This window comes from Hyperolius riggenbachi, chromosome 10 (assembly GCF_040937935.1).
Source record: "Hyperolius riggenbachi isolate aHypRig1 chromosome 10, aHypRig1.pri, whole genome shotgun sequence".
Taxonomy (NCBI): Eukaryota; Metazoa; Chordata; class Amphibia; order Anura; family Hyperoliidae; genus Hyperolius; species Hyperolius riggenbachi.
Window position 1 is genome coordinate 92,443,839 of NC_090655.1, and position 20,491 is coordinate 92,464,329.

General features: G+C 46.0%; 1 long non-coding RNA gene across 2 annotated transcripts in view; it reads right to left on the reverse strand.

Moving 5' to 3' along the window:
* Nucleotides 1-20,491, reverse strand: part of LOC137535644 (uncharacterized) — a 357,455-nt gene that overhangs the window by 156,633 nt on the left and 180,331 nt on the right. The window lies entirely within an intron of this gene.

Genomic DNA, 20,491 nt, shown 5'->3' on the forward strand with positions numbered 1-20,491 from the left:
TGTGCAAACTGCGGGGAGCGCTTCCTGATTGAGGAAGAGCTTAGGGCTGTAGCTCTGCCTCTTTGCGCGTCAATCCCTGCGGATCGCCGCCTCTCCCCGCCCCTCTCAATCTTACTTCACTAAGAGGGGCAGGGGAAAGGCGGAGATCCGCGGGGATTGACGCGAATGGAGGCATAGCTGCAGCTCAAAGCTCTGCCTTCAGGGGCAGCAACATCCATGACCAAGAAAGTCATGGATTTTGGACAGATTTTGGACTAGATTGTCACTTGAAACAATCACAAAAGTTCCTTAAGAATGATGAAAATTTAGCATGTGTCCATAGCTTTAGGGCCGAAAAGGGCACATTTCTGCAAAGGCTACTCAGGCCATGGCCTGATGTAACCACTGCTGCACATGGGTAGTTTTGTACATCTGGAAATGGAAAACATGAACAAGCTATGTTCAGAGTGTGGGAAATTTTTCACTGAAAAGATACGGTCTAAAGCTTTGTCTACACGAGGAGATGTGGAGGCGATGTTCCTTATCAATCGAGCCGCTGATGCGATCCGTCAGGTCCGATTTTGCCGCCGCCAATTCCCTGCTCGTTCCCCACGAGGGGACAATGGCAGGGAATCGAGCTGAAGATAAGCGGCGCGGGGACGAGGACGAGGGCGGATCGAATCCGACGCATGCGCAGTCGAGCGGGGACGCGGCGGGTACGCGCGGGGGATGCGGAAGAGGCGATCCGGTTGCTAATCGAGCCGCCGGATCGCCTCATGTAGATCCAGCTTTAGGCACCAGAGAAGTCACTCATGAGTATTGTTTTCTTCAGCAGAGAAAATAAAATCATTTTATTCACCAGTGAGTGTAATTTTTAAATGCGTGGGAAATAATACTTCATTCTAAAAGTAGACCCTCTTACATTGAAAGAAATGTTTCACAGGGTAAGTAAACTTTCTTAGCATGCTTGCCTGCATGCCTCCGCTGGTGTAGGGTAAGACTGCAAACAAAATAGCATGAATCTTAAAAAAAAAAATAAAAAAAAAATGGTGTAAATGCATTAAACAATTAGCAATGAGAACAAAACATTTTCAAGTTAATGTAGATCACCAATGTTTAAAAGGCTGAGCATTCAAATTTAAAGCACATTAATGTTCCCCCGTTTAATCTCCTACCTCTCCTGAAAGAGTTCAACTCTCTGTGTCCAGTACTGCAGCTAGAGACCCACCTGATTGAGCATATATGAAAGTAGTTGACCCTTAACACACCATCCCAGTGTGCACCTCTCATTAGCTTGGTTTGCTTGCCATAAGAAACTCTTTCACTTTCATTTTTTTCCTTATTTTAAGAGGAACTATAATTTTTTTTTTTAACAATTTTCACTTATAAATTAGTCAGTGTTTGACTATTGTGAAGTCTTTCCTATTCCTAATTTAATTTCTGAAATGTATCACAGGTGTAAACATCTATAGTACTGGCAGGTGATCTCTGTGGAATGTTCATACACTGAGGGTTCTAAAGCAAGTACAAAAGATATCTCAGTGAGAGGGCAGGACTGTGTACCAATATATAGCTATAGGAAGTATTTCTGCTGCTCAAACAAGGATATTTAATGTAAATGTAGGTATCCTGAATATTTTACTGCATTCTACTATAAGTTGTTACATTTCCTCTTCAACTCTTTAGAAAGACTGTGGAGGCTGTGGGAGGGGCTAGATCATACATGTCAAACTCCGGCCCGTGGGCCAAATCTGACCCTCTGAGCCATCAGATTTGGCCCTCAGGTGGTTTCCCAACTTTGCATTATGTTTGGCCCACTCTAGACCACCAGAGGAGCTATAAATCACCAGGGAAGCCATATGTGGAGGGGGGAAGCACTAGACGCAAGGGAACTGTATAGAAAAGGGAAGGGGGCCTTTAGAATCCAGGGAACCGTATAGGGGAAGGAGGGGGCCACTTGAAACCAGGAAATTGTATAGGGGAGGGAGCACCACTAAACATCAGGGAACTGTATAGACGAGGGAGGAGGGCCACTAGACACCAGGGAAATGCATATGGAATGGAGGGGGCTATTAGACACCAGAGAACTCTATAATCGAGAGAGTGTGGGGCCATTAGACACCAGGGGAATTTATAAGGGAGGGAGGTGGCCACTAGATGTTGAGATTGGCCCACGACTTGGTCCCAGAGCTCAATATCGGCCCACTTTTGACACCCTGGGCTAGATGCATTTTTACATAGGCAGCATGGACAGAGAGAGATGACACTCTCTGGTCAGACCTGCAGTGCTGGAACCGAGGAAAAAGTTCCATTCTCAGAAGAAGGAGGATATGGGCCTGGGTCCAGTGATGTGATCACAGTGATAGACTGGGTGCCGGTCTGTACCTGTAACTGACTGTTCCGGTCACTGCATCAGCTCTGCTGGTTTCATGTAAACAACAAACAGGAAGGGCAAACACCATCTACCATAAATTATCCCCAAAACAACATAAAATATATATCAAAAGTGCTACTCGGATACCACTTTTCAAAATCCGGATCCGATTCGGATCTGGATACGCCGATATCTGATCCGGGTCGGATATCAGAGTTCAAAATTTTCCGATCCGTATCTGAATCTGATATCCAAACTCAGTATCCAGCGGATTTGGATATCCGGATAGAAAACCGGAAGTGGCCTTTAAATTGCTTTAAAAACGTTTTTTAGGGTATATGAGGCATGTAGCATCATTTTGTAAAGGGGAACACTAATTGACGATGTGGGGAATTAAAATCCCCCCCCCCAAAAAAAAACCATGCCTGTCAATTAACATTAGGCCTAGGTTCCAGACAGCGGTCGTGCAGGCCACATTGTGTCCAAAGTCCAACCGCACAACTGGGACATGGCAGTTTTCAGCCAAGACACCTCCAAAAAAAATTACGCAGCATTTGTGTTTTGGGTTAAATATAGGTGGCATCAGTGGCCTGTGGCACCCTGGCCTGGCGGTGGGAGCTGCACAGGCAGCAGGAGCAGGGCAATGCAGCAGCAGGTGTAATGTGTGCCCCACAAGCATGCCGGATGTGGCCATGTGGCAAGTGCCATGTGTCACGTGGCAAGTGCCATGTGACACATGACAGGTGCCACGTGCCAAGTGCCGAGTGAGAGATAGCAGAGGAGAAGACACTAGTGCACACTAACTGTCACACTGGCACTGCCCACAGCACAGCAGTTCTGTAGAAAGCTAACACAATAGTACTACTACTCTAACAACTACCAGCACTGACTGCAGTACTACAGTACTAACTACACAATAACACAGTAATCCTATCCCCTAATCCCTAACCTATACCTAAGGCTAATAGCTGGCCAGCAGGCCTGCAGCACACACTCTGACTGTCACACAAATGACACTAAGCTAATTGATGATTTAACAATAGTGCAGTGATAGTGAAGGGGTTAATCACTGAACAGTTTTATCACTGATAGGCCAGTACCACTAGAGCACACACTCTGACTGTCACACTATGACATCAATCAAGCTAATTAACGATTTAACAATAGTGTAGTGATAGTAGTGAAGGAGTTAATCATCACTGAACAGCTTTAGGTTTATAACTGCGTACATCCATTGCTAGGCCACCAGCACTGGAGCATGTATCGCAGTGAGCATTCAGCAAGCTAAGACGATATGTCTCATCATGGCAGCCCTCCTTATTATACAGGGGGGCTGGCCAGTGTTCCTTTCTGTGATTGGGTGCCAGGGTTTAGGCTTGGAGCCCTCTGATTAGCTCAATGAGGTCAGGTGGGGCTGGCCAGGGTTCCCCTCTGTGATTCTGGGAGCCCTCTGATTGGCTTCAGGACGTCATCTCCTTAGTTACAGTATTTCGGATCCGGATATCCACAATATCCACGGATATTCGCGTTATATCCGTAGATAGCTAGCCGGATTTTTTTTTAAATCCGGAATCCGAATCCAAATCTGATAGCGGAAAAAAGTTCGGATATCCGGGTTACACAGATATCCGGAATCCTGATGAGCAGCACTGATCAATAATAGAGTGTGCAGAAAGGATCACTAAAGACGTTGGAATGCTAAAAGACAAAGGAGATCCTGTACAGACCCGCACCACGAGTATGAATAGTATTAAAGACAAAGAACATTTATATTGCGCTTTTCTCCTGGCAGACAGTGCGTAAATAGCAAACAAAGACAATATAAAGTGCCACAATAGTGACGTGCTGTAACAGCAAAAAGAGGACCAAAAGAATGTCATCTGTAAAACTGGCCGCCTCTCATTTGCACATTGGTCCAATTGGATTGGAATATTTGCATTAGCCATACCGGCCTTACTGCAGGTGTTTAGGGAGCCAGATTGTCATACATCTGCTATTTACCACTCGTTGTTTACGCTATGCTCCCCACTCCATGTCTTGTTGTTTGTAATTGACTTTAGCTTTTTTGTACCAGTAAAATGTAATAGTATTCACACTGGTGGTGTGGTGAGGTTCTGTACAGGATCTCCTTTGTCTTTTAGTATTCTGTTGCTTTAATGCATAGGTTATCTGTACAACTCATGTGCCATTGCTGTAAACCCAGTAAGGTATGTGAAGTACAAGGGGGCGCAATATATTCTACTTCCTGCTTTGTACAAGTTTATAAACCAATGAAATATACAGAGAGCGGAGAATTCTAGGTACCTAACCATATGCCATCTAACACTGCAATTGCCTTCACAGCTGCCTAAAAGGCTGAAAGAGGTTTATTAAATATCTTTAGAGATAGCGCTACACCAAAGCCCCTAAATTGAGTTCATATGCATCAATAGCACCCTAAAAGCTAAAATACTTGTTGGAGCAGCTCCTTCTATATACAAAACAATCCCTTACTAGAAGGTAGCATCTGCACAGCTTAAAACGTCCATGCAATGGTTGTGAGGCAATGCAGAAGGTACAGTTCAGTATAGTGGGTATGGGTCTCAAAGCATGTAGATATTTGATAATCTTGTCAATAAAAGATCACCACCACCACCACCACACCGCAAGGTTCCGGACTCACCAGATGGTAGGACCTATGCTAGGCCAAGTTGCACATTGGGACACTTAGGGCCGTCCCGGGGCCTAGGCACGGAAGTGAGAGAGTGACCATACCTTGGCAGGCGTGGGCAGACAGAACGGCGTCCTGACCGGGCGGAGGTGGCCGCAGCACGCACGGACACAACTCTTAGCACGGCAGGGGGATATACGACGGCAGCCGGGGCCCAGCATAACGGGGGAGAGCCCGTCCTAAAAACTCTATGCTACACTTTTCGTCTTCAGATTGTAAGTGCAATTGATTTTTATACTTTTAATAAACTGTACAGTTTTACACTATGTGGAGTCTTTTCCTTTGAGGAACTCTATTGCTATGCATGGTGGCAAGCTCAAGGCTACTGATTTGTGAGCAAGTGGACTACCCAGAGGCGGTGAGGGACGGCCCTAAGTGTCCCAATGTGCAACTTGGCCTAGCATAGGTCCTACCATCTGGTGAGTCCGGAACCTTGCGGTGTGGTGGTGGTGATCTTTTATTGACAAGATTATCAAATATCTACATGCTTTGATACCCATACCCACTATACTGAACTGTACCTTCTGCATTGCCTCACAACCATTGCATGGACGTTTTTAGCTGTGCAGACGCTACCTTCTAGTGAGAGATTGAAAGAGGTTTATATTCTGTTTATTTATTTTTTTTGGAGGGGGGGGGGTGGACTATATGATGCTTCTGACCATAAAACGCACCTAGGTTTAGAGGATAAAAACCAGGTAATATATATATATACTATACATACACTAAACCTGGTGCATCCATGGTGAAGGGGCATCTTATAGATTATGCCCCCTTTTACCTGTTGTGTCTCCTTATGTCCTCCTCTATGCCCCTTTGTGTCCCCGTTTCCTCCGTCTGTCCCAGTGTCCTCTTCTGCATGGGCACAGTACAGGTAGTCCCTGACATTGCGGCGGGTTGGAGCAGGGCCGGATTACCGACCAGGCAACAAAAGCAGTGGCTTGGGGCCCCATTCAGAGTCAAAGGGGCCCATCAGCACATAAACCAGCCCTCGCCATCCTTTCAGCGGTGGCTGGATGGTATAATGGTTAAAGGGACTCTGAGCAGTGCAGTAACTATGGAAAGATGCATATCATTTTAAAGCTCTCTTTCTTCTCTTTCCAATGATATATAAATCGTCACCCTATGCCTTTTAGTTTTCGATATTTCCGTGGCCACGGCAATTTGAAAATAACGAAAACTAAAAGGCGTAGGGTGGCAGTTTATCTATCAATGGAAAGAGGAGAAAGAGAGCTTCAAAATGATATGCATCTTTCCATAGTTGCATTGTATTACACAGGACGACTTTTCTCCAAAGTTGGCAGCTCGATTCAGCACAATGCAATGAAATATAAGGCACCCCGGGGGATATAATTACAAACATCATGCTGGTAGGTGTGAGGATGTAATTAATTAGTTGTGGGTATGCTTAAAGGCATACCCACAGGCACTGCTTGGAGTGCCTTTAAGGGCTCTGCCTCTGACACAGGAGACCAGGGTTCGAATCTCGGCTCTGCCTGTTCAGTAAGCCAGCACCTATTCAGTAGGAGACCTTAGGCAAATCTCTCTAACACTGCCTATAGGGTGTGTCCTAGTGGCTGCAGCTCTGGCGCTTTGACTCAGCCAGAAGAAAAGTGCGATATAAATGTTATTTGTCTTGTCTTGTCTTGTCAAATGATGCCGTGCGCTGCTGATTGTCTTCAGAGCCATGCTCTCCTCCTAGGTCCCCCTCCTGCTACTGTGCGCTCTGCCACTGCCCACTCCTCCCTCCCTTCCCACAGAGAACCACAGCTGCAGCAAGAATGATAGCAGCAGATGGCAAACGCTCACTCACCTATCCATGATCCAAGTGATAGAGATCCCATCATCTGAAACCCATCTGTCTCTTCTACAGTGCAGCCGCTCGCTCTGAACTTCCTGATTCTCAGATCAGACAGGAAGTAGGAAGTAGTTATAGTAGTAGTAACAGAGCGGCAGCACTCTAGAGGAGACAGATGGGCTCCAGGATGACGGGACCTCTATTTCTTGGATCGCAATAGGTGAATGTGAGTCATCTGGTGCTGTCATTCACCCTGGCTGTGGCTGCCTTCTCTGCTGGACTATCGTATTCACTGGGATGGAGGCTGCATGGTGGATGTGGCTGTCTAGTTTGGGAGGAAATCGGTTGTTTGGTGGTGGGGGTGGTTATGTAATTCTGTCTGGGGGAAGGCTTCCGGTTTGGCGGTGTCCAGAGCATTCTGCTATTGCCAGGCTGGAGATGCAAAGGGAAAGTGCTGCTGCTGTGATATCTGGCACCCTCTTTACAGGGGTGCCCCGAGTGGCAACGTCCCGGCCATTCATCTCTCCCTCTGCATTTTGCCGCTGCTATTCCCCTGCATTGTGCACCCACAGAGGAAAGGGGGCTGTTGCCCATAGCAACCAGTAGCTCGGCTGCCCCGGTGTGGGCGGCATGTTGCTGTGCAGCTGCATCTTCTGATTCTATTACGACATGATGGGGGGGCCCAAATCAGTTACTTTGCTTAGGGCCCCATTTAGCCTTAATCCGGCTCTGGGTTGGAGGTCCGTATTGGCAGGCATTCACAACTCCCTGCATTTAGACTATAAGATGCAATGACTTTTCCCCACTTTGAGGGAGAAAACGTGAGTCTTATAGGCCAAAAAATACAGTAATAATAATATACACAGAATTTATTAATAATAATGTTTAATGGCATGCAGGGGCAAAATGGCGTTTGTAGTGATAAAATGTTATGTATATTTTTGTGCTAAAGTAACTAAGAATAAATACGGCAGATCTCCATTATAGTTTGTTACAGGCTCTGAAATTGTGCGTGTCCACTGATATCCCCGCCATTTAAGCATTTAGCTTATTTTAATTGATCCCAGGGGCGTAACTACAGGGGGGCAGCCCAGGGGCGTAACTACAGGGGAGCAGCCCAGGGGCGTAACTACAGGGGAGCAGCCCAGGGGCGTAACTACAGGGGAGCAGCCCAGGGGCGTAACTACAGGGGAGCAGCCCAGGGACGTAACTACAGGGGAGCAGCCCAGGGGCGTAACTACAGGGGAGCAGCCCAGGGGCGTAACTTCAGGGGAGCAGCCCAGGGGCGTAACTACAGGGGAGCAGCCCAGAGACGTAACTACAGGGGAGCAGCCCAGGGGCGTAACTACAGGGGAGCAGCCCAGGGGCGTAACTACAGGGGAGCAGCCCATGGACGTAACTACAGGGGAGCACCCCATGGACGTAACTACAGGGGAGCAGCCCAGGGGCGTAACTACAGGGGAGCAGCCCAGGGGCGTAACTACAGGGGAGCAGCCCAGGGGCGTAACTACAGGGGAGCAGCCCAGGGGCGTAACTACAGGGGAGCAGCCCAGGGGCGTAACTACAGGGGAGCAGCCCAGGGGCATAACTACAGGGGAGCAGCCCAGGGGCATAACTACAGGGGAGCAGCCCAGGGGCGCAACTACAGGGGAGCAGCCCAGGGGCGCAACTACAGGGGAGCAGCCCAGGGGCGCAACTACATTAGAGCAGCCCCTGTAACTGCAGGGGGCCCAGAGCTTTAAGTTGGCCCCAACTACTACTTAACATCCTTCAGATCAGGTGTTTTTGTGGCTACACTTGTTATGGATGTGGAGATCACGATGTCCACGCTTGCTTTAGGAATCTTGCAAGATGGGCCCTCAGGCTGTGAGGGTCACCAGGAGTAGGCAAGGGAAAGGGTGTGAACTTTGGGGGGCTTGGAGGGGGGGTTGAATACAAATGACAACAAAATGTTCACCAAGTGGGAAATATTGCAATACATTGATTGCCTCAAGTCCCTAACATTACTCTGGTAACTAAAACAGAAATGTGGAAATTGGTCAGAAATGGCATCAAGAACTTGGCATTCCTTACAATTAGGAAAATCAATCAAAATATTTGACTGCCCCAAAAAGTTGGCCATATATTGCTTTGTGTACTCAGTCTAATTACCTTGATTTGGGTAGGATACTGCACCTAATTATGTTACTTGTCTCTGCATATGAAAATGTTATGGTGTCATTTCTTCATTGCTAGTTGTTTTTATCCATCTGTCTATTAAAAACTGATCCGCTTGTACGGATCAGTTTTTTATCCTGCAGTGTGAACCAGCCCTTTTGAGAGTTTATGGAGAAGCATGTTATTTGTTTGATCAGTTAATAGATTTTCAAAATTCACATACTGCTTTAGCACATAATCATAACTAGCAAATCAGAGAGTAATATATCTTATCACCTGACCAAACTGATCAACATGCTTCTCCGCGAGTTCTCCTAGACAAGACCATCCCACAATCTTAGATCAAAAGGACGCAACACCTTGGTCACCCCCAGAGTCCACCTCAAAACCTTTGGAGACAGAGCCTTTTGTCATGCTGTCCCGACACTTTGGAACTCCCTGCCACACCCAATCAGGACAGCTCCATCCCTGAAAGCATTTAAGTCTAAACTGAAAACCTACCTCTTCAGTCTGGCATTCATGAACATCTGACTATCTCCTCTGTAACACAAGCCAGCCTGCAACCCTGTATTAATCTGAGACACAACTATGCGCTTTGAGTCCTATGGGAGAAAAGCACTTTACAAATGTTATTGTATTGTATTGTATCCCTACTAGTCACAATTCTGGGAGAAGGTGGTAAGATGACTCTGTGCACAGCAGGAAACACTGCAGCCTAGATTGAAAACACCCACTTTCCTTGCAAATGTGAATAGACACTGGGTCACATGTCTGAGTTTTTTAGTGCTAGTCTAGTTTAGGGGGCCATCAGCAAACCTCATAGGGAAATTCCACTACCATAATTGGGTGGGCAGCACCCATCTCAAACTGCTAGGTTTCAGATAGGTTGTGGAAAACCAAACCCACAATATTTGGCCAATCACAACGCTTCGGGTTGTAGTGCGTGCAGTGATTTGAGAACTGTTCCCTATGAGGTTTCCTGCTGGGTCCCCTAAACTACACTAGCGCCAGTTTTTCATGGCTGAATACCTCTGGAATGGCTGCATGAAAATTGAAAATTGTGCAAGTAATGGCCTAATCCTCTATTCCCCTTTACTAACCATTAAATATCCGTGAGGCTTAACTATAACCTTAAAACTAATAACATTCAGTAGCATTGGTCTTAGGGTTTGGAAAGAGGAAAATTAAATTGGGAGTAAAAGTTGCAATCTTGGCAACTCTTTAAATACCAGGCAGTTCTGTGAAGGTTCCCGGTACTTGATGAACGATCTGCTTGTATTTGGCCAGCTAAGATGGGTCAATGTTTATTTTTAATAATTTTATGTTGCTGTTAGGGCTAACCTCCACACTAAGTATGCGTTTTCACATTCCTGCGTCTTAAGCGATTTTAAAAGCTACAGTTAAGACATATATGAACTTCGTAGAGGGGGCATATGTGCCTTTTTTGGCACATAGCTGAGTTTTACAATCCCACTAAAATGCTGTGCCGGGTGCCCGAGCATGTTTAGCATAGAGTTGAATTTCCTCGCAGATATTTTTAGGGTGATCACAGTGACTCAATGCTACTCTTTCTAATAATATTCCCGGTTTCTTGGAAACAACTTACAGCTCTCTACATCTGCTTAACACCCAAAGGAATCGTCAACATATCAACTTGTAAAGAGGGCCAAGTCCCTGGATATGGTTACACATTTCCTAATGTAGTAATCACGCAAAAGTATGCAAGAAGAATGAAGTTATGCTTATTGATGAACTGGCCAAGTGATAATTCAGCGTGGTCACTGTGTTAAATGTTAGTAGCTGGATTGTGGGAGAGGTGTTGAATGGTGCCAATTATTAAAGTGTCTTTGCTGGCCTCTCGGTTACACCGCAGCCTTTTAGTGTAACAGGATACTGGCTTTATACTTCACTTACCTTCATTCACAGGTTAGCAGAAACTCTTGTCTTGGCTTCATCTGACATTTAAATCCATATAAAATACATGATATTGGAAAAGTTTGTGGTCACATTACTACCTTCATTTAAAAAAAAGTTGAAGGAGCTGATTGAAAGGACATCATGGCCTTGTAGGTTACAATTGAATCTGTGTGTATTTCTAACAGAAAACTGTTTTAAAGAAGAACTTTAGCCCAGGATTGAATTTCCGAGACAGCAGGGGCATTGCTAGCCCCAAAGATCAGTGGCACGTGCCCCGGATCTATTCTGTGGTGCCCTGGATGTCCCCCAGGCAGAGTCAACTCTGGTGCCTCAATGGCGGGCATGCTGGGAGCTGTGGTGCACCATCGGGGGTATGCTCAGTGCTGTGGTGCTTCTATGTAGGCATACTGTGTGCTGTGCCTCAATGGCAGACCCGTGGGAGCATGGGAGGGGGTCTACTAGACCGTCAGGGAATGCTACGGGGAACTGCCTGGCAGAAGGCCAGCCCACCCAGCAGGAGTCCATACCAGCCAGCACAGAAGCCAGGTAACTCTGTCTAGTTTTGTTTAAGTGACACTGACTATGTAATATGAATGATGCATTTTTTGTGTGTGTGTGTGTGTTAATGGAGAAGAGGCTTCAACCAACATTTTGCTGGGCAGGCCTACTTAGACTGCTGTTAAGTTCATATAAATTTGGCTCCAACCACGACAACACCCACATTCGGTTGTGTGGCCACACCCATTTTCCGTCTGGCATGCCCAAAAGTGCCCTGGATCTCTTAGGATCTTAGCAAAGCCCTTGCGAGACAGGCAAAAACAGTGCAGGAAATTTGGGCGCACCATGCGCCACCATAGGCAGCATGTGAATTACAGCTATAGTGAGACAGCAATTTGGGCACTGTAAAAAGACGGAGCCCAAATTACTAAAAAAATAAAAAAAAGCTACACCTGCCTGTGAAGGGCACGATTGCGGATGGCAACACGTAAAAGGGGACGCGTGGCAAGGCCTGCGCAGGCACAGTAAGCCTGTTGAAGTGAAAGTAACTGGCGGCGGGGAACAGGAAGATCTGTGAGTGACAGCGTGGGCACGGGACAGCTGCAGGGGGCTGGTAGAAGAAACTGATGGTTCTTTCTAGGCTTAAGGATCCCTTTAAATACAACGATCACAGACAATACCAGTTATATCTTACAACAATTGTGGCTATTACGATCTAAAATACACAGTTGGAGATGCCCTATATTTTTTGGCTAACAATCTCACTGAATACCGTTTAGATCTTAAAAATAAAATGCAGCTAAAACAATAACACCAAATACCGTTTATATCCTTAAAAAATTGCAGCTACAACAATCTCACTGAATACAATTAAGTTTCGGCACCACTATGGGGGGCTATGCTTAGGTACCACCATGAGGGAAATTTGGAAGTGCTAAGGGTAGGCACCACCATGAGGAGGGGAGGGAGTGCTAAGGTTAGGCACCATCATGGGGGGTTAAGGTTAGGCACCGGGATAGGGTTAAGGTTTAGGCACCAACATGGTGGGGTTAACCTTTTCCAGACTGACGTAAGTAAATCCCACGCCGCACTTGTGGCTGCTCTAGGCTGATGCGGCATAGGATTTACGCCACCTGCCGTTTCCACTCCTGATGCGATCGTGCACACCCGAGAAGGGAGATTAAGCGGTCATATGACAGCTGACATCTCCCCCAGTGATCAGAAGCCATTGCGTATGGCTACTGAAAACTACGATCGACGGCGGATCGTAGTGATCACCAGTACGAGCTGTAGCGGTGGGGGGGGGAGGGGAAGAAGAGGATCCACTCACTTTCCTGCTGTTCCCCCAGCGATCAGAGCTCCCCTCCGTTTTGGCCGGCATCCCCGCATCCCCACTAGCTCTGACATCAGCGCCAGGTCCCAGCTGATGTTGTCACCAAGCCGTGACCTGGAACTGATTGGCAGTACGAGCAGGGATGCCGCCCAGAGCAGAGGGGTCCATTGCGGCTCATCGCTGGAGCCTGGAAGGAGAGTAAAGGCTGATGGCTAAAGGGAGGGGGGACGACATCTGGCTACAGGGGGAACACAGTCCAGCAAGCAACACAAGGAATCCGGCTGCCTGACTCCCCTCAAAAGCGCCCCCCCCCCCCCCCCCCCCGCATGCAAATGTGCCTGGTTCTTAAGGGGAGTTAGGCAGCTGGTCCTCAAATGGTTAAGGTTATTCACCACCTTGGGGGGGGGGGGTTTAAGGTTAGGATTAGGGTTATATTTTAATAGTGGCTACAGTACACTTAGTGCCTTTTGTAAACAGAGTCACCCTTACTGGCTACAAACAGGTGCCCTTTTATAAACAAAATCATGTTTATAAGCTACGTCCTGCGCCCTTTTATAAACAATATCATGTTTATCAACTAGATGACCGAAATCACGTTTTTCAGCTACATCTGTGATAGCTTAATTTCATCGGAGGCAGCTACAAGATGACTTAGCAGAATAATCTGCAACCCAGGTTAAAGTTCTCCCCCAATCCAAGTGAATACCCTCTCTTCCAGCTGGGAGACACGGACCACGAACACTTAAGTTGGTGGAACAGCATCTGAAATCTTTATTTACAGGTCAATCTTATATACACCCTGATGTTAGGGAAAAACCAGATTAGACCGGAGTGCACATAGAAAGTATTTGAAACAATAGCATAGACATGGTACAGACAGCAGAGACAATAGGATTTGTTATTCTGTAAACAACTGGCAGAGGTAGACTTTGTTACATGTGTTAATTTCTCAATAGACCAGGTTTTTTAACAACAATGCATGAATAGGTCTGAGTCTTCAGATCTCTGTCACAGTGGCTTGTATGGTAATATACCAACTGGGTATTGAAATATAGGTTTTGTATTCTGTCTCTCAAAGGTGCCTGGAACTTCTAGAGTGTTAATTATTAATGTATCTGTAAAGCACTGTCTGGAGGAATGTGCTGCTGACTAGTTGAAGCAATGATGTCATTTTTAAGAAATTGTGATGTGCTGTATATATTTTAATATCGGGGTGATTTAAACAGCACATTATTACAACCTTTCAATCTGGTACCCTGTTTTCCAGGTGTGCTTTTGACATGTACTGTATGCAAGAAAGGACAGCACTGCAAAATCAGCCATACAGATAATTCAGTCAATATGAATCCTATTCCACTGCCTCTCTGCCTCAGCACTGTACAGCTGAAATTACAACGGGCCACAAAGGGATTGTGTTCTTGGGGTTTTTGGCCACCATCCATCTGCTGCACATCTCATCAGCCCTGAGGATATGGCTTGTGCTTGAAAACCATGAATGCTGAATACTTTGCTCCATTAAGAAGGTTATTGTTCGGCCCATCCAATTCATACTCACTAGTCTGAAGCTCAGAGAACTTTGCCCATTATAACTCAATGGATCAATTCAGTTTGATAAAAACACACAGAGATATAAAGAAAGCCTGAATACTCTGCTGACATGCATAATATGTGCTAAAGAATCATGTGATAGGTTCAGATGAACAGTAAAGTGAACCACCCTTACTGATTTTCATTACAGAGCATAGTACAGCAGGGTATAGGTTATCAAATTTCACAATAAATGTACAGCTGAGTTAACTGCATAGAGGGAAATGTACAATAAACTATAAAAAAAAGGTGGCTATTTAGGTGTGGTTAAAATGTCTTAAAGGGAGCCTGAAGTGAGAGGTATATGGAGGCTGCCATATTTATTTCCTTTTAAACAATACTCATTGCCTGGCAGCCCTGCTGATCTATTTGGCTGCAGTAGTGTCTGAATAACACCAGGAACAAGCATGCGGCTAATCTTGTCAGATTTAACAAAAATGTCAGAAATGCCTTATCTGCTGCATGCTTGTTCAGGATCTATGGCTAAAAGTATTAGAGGTAGAGGATCAGCATGCTAGCCAGGCAACTAGTATAGCTTAAAAGGAATAATACGGCAGTCTCCATAGCTAGCATAGTTGCCCCAGTATAGGGAGTTTAGTTGCCCCAGTATGGCTAGCATAGTTACCCCAGTATAGCTGGTATAGTGCCCCAGTATAGCTAGTATAGTGTCCCAGTATAGCTAGTATAGTGACCAGTATAGCTAGTATAGTGCCAGTATAGCTAGTATAGTGCCAGTATGGGTAGGTAGTGCCCCAGTATAGCTAATATAGTGCCCAGTATAGCTAATATAGTGTCCAGTATGGGTAGTATAGTGCCCAGTATGGGTAGGTAGTGCCCCAGTATAGCTAGTATAGTGCCCAGTATGGGTGGGTAGTGCCCCAGTGTAGCTAGTATAGTGCCCAGCATGGGTAGGTAGTGCTCCAGTATAGCTAGTATAGTGCCCAGTATAGCTAGCTAGTATAGTGCCCAGTATAGCGCCCTAGTATGGGTAGGTAGTGCAAACCCTCCCACCCCCCCCCCCCCACCCCCGCGACTCCTGTTACCTTATGAGCGGGCGGCCGCTTGTTCTCTTAAATTCCCCGTAGCCACTCTCCTCTTAGCAGCATCTCGTATTACAGCAGCGCGTATTGTGGCTGCTGTAAGGAGGGAAGGAAGCAGGACAGCGGCTTCCTGTAGCGGTGATATGCATTGCCGCTACCATGGGAACCGCTGTCCTGCTTCCTTCCCTCCTTACAGCAGCCGCAAGACGCGCTGCTGTAATAGGAGATGCTGCTAAGAGGAGAGAGGCTATGGGGAATCTAAGAGAACAAACGGCCATCAGCTCATAAGGTAACAGGAGCGGCGGCCGCGGGGGGAGAGGGGCGAGATGACAGACCCGTCGTGGCCTGGTGGGAAACTGCCAACGGACCGGCAGTGGGCCGCGGCCCGGTGGTTGGGGACCCCTGACTTAGAGCACACTTGATCCAATTTAGGATTAGGACTATATGTATAATTGTTTATCTCATCCATTTTATTTTAACTTCAGTTGCGTTAACAACCCCTGATGCAAAGGAGCACAAATATCTCATCTGGACTATTGTAACATACTACTTTGTGCATTACCAACTAACAGACTGGCACCGCTCCAATCTGTGCAGAAGTTGGCTGCTCGTCTCGTTCATCTTTCTTCTCATTCTTCCTCTGCTGCTCCTCTCTGTCAAGCTCTTCACTGGCTGCCAATTAACCAAAGGATCCAGTTCAAACTCTTGACCCTAACCTACAAAGTTCTCCACAATCTCTCTCCCCTGTACATCTCCTCGTTTCCAGATACCAAACCAATCGCAATCTCAGATCTGCACGTGACCTTTTGTCCTTCTCTAGAGTGACCTCCTCGCATTCACGTATACAACATTTCACACATGCTTTGCCCCTCCTGTGGAATGCCCTTCCGCAACACATCCCTCACTCTCCAACCTTTGACATTTTTAAGCGCTCCCTCAAAACTCACTTTTTACAACAAGCATACTCTATAGCTTAGGCCATTCCTCTTTAGACCTAAGGCCAAGTTGCACTACTAGTTATACTGAAATACACTACCTCTAGGTATGATTATTGTATACTACCCCACCTTGTGTTCCCTCCTTTTTCTTTTAGATTGTAAGCTCACAAGGGCAGGGCTCTCTCACCCTTTTGTGTCTTGGAATTTGTTAAATACTTTATTCATCATGTTACTTTTGTCACTGTAATTACCAATTCTGTATAGATTCTGTATATTGTACCAACTCTGTATTTTGTATATTGGTGTATACCATTGTATGAATTATTATGTATCCCATGTTTGTTTCTTACTTTGGACAGCACCATGAAATAGGTTGGTGGAATCAATAATAATATATACAAATAAACCAAAAAGCACACAGTGTACAGGTTAGAGACAAATCCCCCCTTCTCCCTAACCATTCCTGAGCCCTGTAACAGCTGGTACTGTTGGTGAGCCTGCGTACATCTGCCCTTGTAGCGCTCCCCCTCCTATCTCTACAGAGAATGTTTTCCATTCAAAAGAACATCTAAAAGAGCAGAATGTTATGTTGCGTACAAAACAGTAACTAACACGCCAACTTGGCACACATTTTAAAAATGGCTGTTCTGATTTCCAGTAAAAAAAACCTCTAAAAAAAAAAAAAAAAACACAAAAAGCTACATTTTTAAAAATAAACTTCAGCAGATTTGCAGATTTACCTTTGTGTATTCCTCAACAGTGGCATTTGTCTCATTAAAGGGAACCTAAACTGAGAAGGATATGGATTTTTCCTTTTTGAAGTAATACCAGATGCCTGACTCTCCTGCTGATCCTGTGCCTCTTATGCTGGGCATAGACGAGTCGACCCGGCGGCTCAAGCAGGGAATTGATCCGGCGGGTCATCGGACCTGTCGGATATTATCAACCGAGCTACCAGCGGCTCGATTAATAAGGAGGTGTCGACCCGTCTATGCCCAGCATAATACTTTTAGCCACAGCCCCTCAACAAGCATGCAGGTCAGGTGCTCTGACTGAAGTCAGACAGGATTAGCTGCATGCTTGTTTCAGGTGAGTGACTCAGCAACTACTGCAACCACAGAGATCAGCAGGACTGCCAAGCAAATGGCATTGTTTAAAAGGAAATATCCATATCCCTCTCAGTTAAAGTTTCCTTTAAGGACAAGCTGGAAAGGCTGTACTGAGTTACAGATGTCCCAAGCACATCCACAGCCTGGCATGTGTCACACTGAGCTGGACACTATTTCTTGGAATCTGGAACTCTTCCTATCTCATCCAGCCCACTCTAGATTTCGCTTGTACTATTTAGCAATCACGTTTCTTGGAAAGTAAAAGAAGTGCCTGTGAGTTGCAGGAGCTGCAGTCAATAACCCACGCAAGACAAGAAGGCGATCCACATGCACAGCAGCATGGGAAAGACGTATGGGATAAATGCTGATTGTTCTCGAAAAGAGAGATTTATTAGACTACCGATGGAGAAAAAAAAAATACCCTTTTCAACAAGCTTACTTAACTATGTTGGACATGCACATTTCTCTACAAGCCTTTTTTCTGCTTGAGATGTAGAATAATGGGACAACAAGATAACAAGAGCATCGACATCCATCTTGGCAAAACTCCCAGAATGCTGCAGGTCCCCTATCCTTCTCAGTAAAAGTAACTATTGGCTGTACTTCACTAAACAGGATCCACACTAGCTTGCCTGTATTTATAACAAGCAGTAGTAACATTAATCACAGTGCTTATCCGCATCTGCACACTCAGAATCATAAATATCTATAAAGCAAGGTTTAAAAGTATAACTGCATATAAATTGTACTAAACAGGTCTGGATTTGTACTCTTTACCACCCAAGGCCACTGTCAGCAGCCGCCCCCCCTTTAGTATAGGTAGCCAGATGACCCCTCTCCCCTCCAGTAGAGGTAGCCAGATGACCCTTCCCCCTCCTTCCAATAAAGATAGCACATTGACCCTTCCCTCTAGTATAAGCAGCCAGATGACCCCCCCCCCCCCCTCCACACACACACACACACACACACCTACAGTATAGGCAGCCAGATGACCCATCCCTCTAGTATAGGCAGCCAGATGACCCATCCCTCTAGTATAGGCAGCCAGATGACCCACCCCCACACCTCCATTAAGCCAGATAACCCCCCCCATCTCCAGTTTAGATAGCCTAATGAAACCCCTTCCCTTAGTATAAGTAGCCCGATTACCAATCCTCCTTCCTTCAGTATAAGAATCCAGATGAGCCTCCTCCCTCCTTATAGATAGCCTGCTGACCCCTGACCACAAGTATAGGTAGCCAGGTGACCCTCCCCCCAGTATAGCCAGCTGCCCACCCGCCCTTAATCTGGTGGTTGCCCTAGGCCATGGCCTATGTGGCCTTGGCACTAAATTGTAAAGTATTCCTGAACATTTGTTTGAAAACAAAAAGCTCCATATCACAAAGAAAATTCAGAACAATATTAAATTACCTATTTAGCGTACCTTTCCTGGTTTTCATGTTCTCTGTCAGATTTAGGAGAAATTCAATATGAAAAAAGTATTTTTGCTGGTTTCAATCTTTACTGTTTTTCTGTGATGCCAAAAGTGACATCACTTCTGCTTTTTTTTTTTTTTTTCAACCCAGCTCATTGTTAACTTTCTCGCCCTACTGCCACAGCTTACTATGCCTCCCAATTCAAACATCACAACAAGCTTACGTCAGGGTCTAAACTTTCAAAGGAGGTGGAAGAAATTAACTTCTGGTCAGTATGTCTTCATCTTTTCCAACATAGGAAGCTTTCTGTTATTTCTGTTATTTGCATAAGTTTATTGTTGTCATTAAAATGAAAATCCCGTTGGCACTGCACAGTTCCTGCAGTTAGGCAAAAGACATCTAGACCAGGGAAAAAGGGAAAAAAAAAGAAAAAATGGGGGACATATAGGAACCTATAATAGAAAAAAGGGGTTACATATATTTTTGGGCCACTATTGTTGTGGAACGTTTTTATTTTTGGATGATACAACTCGCTATAGGCAGCTAGGGGCGTGCAGGCCATGCGGCAGCCCTGAACGCTGGGGGGGGGCGTGATGGAGGGGGGAGCCGCGGCTGCGGGTAGGGAAGCCCGACTTCTTCCTCTCCCCCTCTGCTGCAAAGTTAGGGAAGCAGGAACCGTTCAATAGAGCAACTCCCCACAGCGGACTCCCCCCTCCATTATGAGGGGGTACCTACCTATCTAACCTGTATTGCAGGCACCTACCTCGTTAACCTATACTGGGGGCTCCTACCTATATAACCTATACTGTGGGCACCTATCTAACCTATACTGGGGGTACCTACCTATCTAACCTATACTGGGGGCACCTACCTCTCTAACCTATACTGCGGGCACCTACCTAGTTAACCTATACTGGGGGCTCCTACCTATATAACCTATACTGTGGGCACCTATCTAACCTATACTGGGGGTACCTACCTATCTAACCTATACTGGGGGCACCTACCTATCTAACCTATACTGGCGCACCTTCCTATCTAACTTATACTGGGAGCAACTACCTATCTAACCTATACTGGAGGCACCATCCTACATAACCTATACTGGGGGCACCTACCCATCTAATCTATACCGGGGGCACATGTGCAATTAACCTATATTGGTGTCAACTATACTGGCTACCTATACTGGAGGCAGCTACCTAGGTACCTATACTGGGGGCAATTGTACTGGCTACCTATACTGGTAGGACCTATACTGGTAGGACCTATAGCTGACTACCTATACTGAGTGCAACTAGACTTGGCTAACTTATACTGCGGACACCTATACCTGGCTCCACGGGGGGGGGGGCACAACCTTGCCCTGGGTGCAATTTAGCCTAGACACTGCCCTGGCTATAGGGCCCTTTCACACTTGAAAAAAGAAAACCGCGTTTTGCGTGGGTGATTTTATCGCTGTAAAATTACTGTATAAATTTGATGAGCGATTAGCGCTTCTATTGCATGCTAATCACGATTGCTCCCGAACGCGTTTGCGATTGCCGCTAATCGCGAAACGCCCACAACTGGTGGCAGTGAGATCACTCCCATTTAGTTACTATTGCACTAGCGCTTTAAAAAGCGCTAGTGCTTT